Source organism: Helianthus annuus, chromosome 9 (genome assembly GCF_002127325.2).
Source record: "Helianthus annuus cultivar XRQ/B chromosome 9, HanXRQr2.0-SUNRISE, whole genome shotgun sequence".
Taxonomy (NCBI): domain Eukaryota; kingdom Viridiplantae; phylum Streptophyta; class Magnoliopsida; order Asterales; family Asteraceae; genus Helianthus; species Helianthus annuus.
In genome coordinates, this window is record NC_035441.2 from 82,767,250 (window position 1) to 82,770,513 (window position 3,264).

Here is a 3,264-nt window from a genome sequence, read left to right on the forward strand (position 1 = left end):
TGGTGTTTTATCTGGAATCCAGAAAACGTTGTATTGTGATTACATCCATGGTGTTTTAACATCTGGACAATCAATACAAAACATTCCCAGATTTTAAAACACCATGACTATGATTCAAGTCATGGTGTTTTATTTGGAGACATTGTTCATGGCGTGGTGTTTTAAACATCTGGAGACATTGTTCATGACGTGGTGTTTTAAAACATCTGGAGACATTGACTATGATTCAAGTCATGGTGTTTTATCTGGAATCCAAAAAACATTGTATTGTGATTACATCCATGGTGTATTAACATCTGGACAATCAATACAAAACATTCCCAGATTTTAAAACACCATGACTATGATTCAAGCAGGGGCGGACTTATGTAGAAAGTACGGGTTCCCGGGAACCCATTCGGTTTTTAATTTTTAGTGTAATATATATAAGAAACTGAAAAGGAACCCATAAGTAAATTATTGTGACATCTCGTATTTTCAATCTTTCCATTTTTGGCAAGTCTACTTGTACTTTCTATTTTTGTAAGTTGTACCTTTGTGGTATTTGGTTTTATTCCCAAATTGTACTCGAGACTTGAAATCATAATGAAAGTGCATTATTTTATTCATATTTGTGTTTGAATGCTATGTATTGTCAAAACAATTAAAAACATGATAAACTATGTTAAGCACGTAAAAACAGTGAAATTACATCTTAATCTCAGCTCTCAAATTCATCATTGCCAAGAGATTACCCTAAACTGTACAAAAATCGGGAATTTATACGTTAATTCGGTGAAAAATATCAAAATTTGGGTTAAAATGATTTTTATATTATTTTATTAATATTTTAATAAGTAAACTAATAATTAAAATTTAATAATAAATGTTTTAAACTGAATTTTTAATGATTTTGTTAGTTTTGGTTAGTTAAACTAACTCAGTTAGTGAAAACCCAGTTAAATCAGCTAACTGGGTTAATTTTATCAAAGGGCAGCAGTAACTGAGTTAGAAAACTCAGTTAGTGACTAACCCAGTTAGTCAGATCATCAGCTAATAAAAAAGGGGGTTGAACAGCGCGTGGAACCGGGATCGAACTCGTGACCTCTAGCTTAACAAGCAACGCACTAACCACTCGGCCGAGCATGCCACATCCGATATACCTTGAACCCGTATTGTATTTAATATGACATTAAATGTGCCAAATTCAAATATAACCGCCACTCCTGTTCATCTTCTTCTCCGATTGAATACATGATCGGACTCGACCTTCCATTGTTTCGTAACTGAAATCTTCATCCCCTATATAAACCCGACCGACCCTCAACATCATTCCTTCCTTTCGTTCCCGATCACGAAGCAACCCGAACCCGACTCGCGTTTCGTTAACCACCGATCACCACCTTCTTCGCCGGAACCCCCTACACCACCACCGGAATCCTACATCGCCGCCGAGAACCACCTTCGCCGCTGCGAACCACCGTCTACCGCCACCGAAAATCCGTCCGGTAACCATTTTGATTCCGATTCCGTTTTCTTTTTTTTTATCTATTACAGTTTCAGTTTATTATTATTATTATTATTATTATTATTATTATTATTACCATTATTATTATTATTATTATTATTATTATTATTATTATTATTAATATTATCATTATTATTAGATATTATTATTATCAGATTTATTATTCTATTTTAATCAGAATTTATAATCAGAATTATTATTTATTTAAATCAGAATTTTTATAAAATCAAAATTTATTTATAAATTTTCAGAATTATTTTTTAAAAATCCGAATATTTATTTTTACTATTTTATTTCAGAATTATAATGTTCAGATTTATTTATTTATATAAATCAAATATATTAATATATTATTATTAAAATAATTCAGAATAATTAATATTATCAATATAATTATTATTATTATTAAAACAGATTTATTTATATAATTATTATTATTATTATTAAACAGATTTATTAACATATTTTAAATCTGAAATATTATACCTTAAATCAGAATTATTATTTTAAATCAGAATTTATACCTTAAAATCAGATTTATTATTTTATATAATCAGATTTATTATTTTATTTTATCTAAATCAGGATTATTATATAATAAATAGATTTACTATTTTATTTAGATTAGAATTATTATTTTATATATAATAATCAGATTTATTATTTTAAATCAGAATTATTAAGCTATAATATTTAAATATATATCAGAATTATTATTTTTAAGTGCATAAAAATCAGGAGTTATTATTTATAAAATCCAGAATTTTAGTAATAATATTTATAATATTTTGGTAAAATCAGTAATATTATTATAATAATATATAAAAATCAGTATTTATTTTACTCACTTATTTATAAATAAATTGTTATATATTTCATTAAATACAAAATATGAGACATATGATTATTATTTTAGAAATGTTAATACTATTTTATGCCTTGTTATTTAAATAAATCTCTAAATTCCCAATATTTAACAAATCCTCAAAATTAATAGGGTAAATCTCTTGTGCACGTTCTCTTGGGAAATCCCCTTGTTCTTAATCTTTTCCAAGAAAAACGCAATGCAACCTAAGGTGAGTATACATGACCCATTTTCTATTTTACACTTTTGGGTGCTGTATGCATTTCTATATCAAACACACTATGTTAAACATTTTTGCACTATTAATCCACATTTCATGTGAATCTATTTGACTCATGTTAATCATGTTATGCTACTGTTAAACATTTATGACTGTGTGTTCATTAACTTTGCAAGCCTCCCCTAACAATGGCAGCGCTGTAGGTTGAGAAACGCCCCTCCCATAATATTATGGGTATTGTTAGGTTTATTCTATGTTACTCATGTTACCACCCTTCTAGGGTTAGGCTATGTTAATTGCGTTAAACTTTGGTTTGAACACATAGATTTCATCGTTACGAGTATAACTGTTAATATGAACTCATGTAGTCACGTGGATTTGATCATGTTAAACTATTTCAAACATATTATACTATTATCAAACTTGTATACTCGCCAACATGTTTTGTTGACTTTATTTTAAATGCATACTGCAGGATGAGGAATCAAGATTGAAGAAATGAATAGGATGGCCTAGAAACCCACCTTTGAAATAAATTATGTTTGATGTTTGTTATTTCCTTTTTATGACATTGTATGAAACTTTGGAATTTTAATAAATGGAATTTAATTATATTGTCACATTTAGTGTTATGATGTCTTTGGACAATTTGTACGTCTCATCCCGATGATT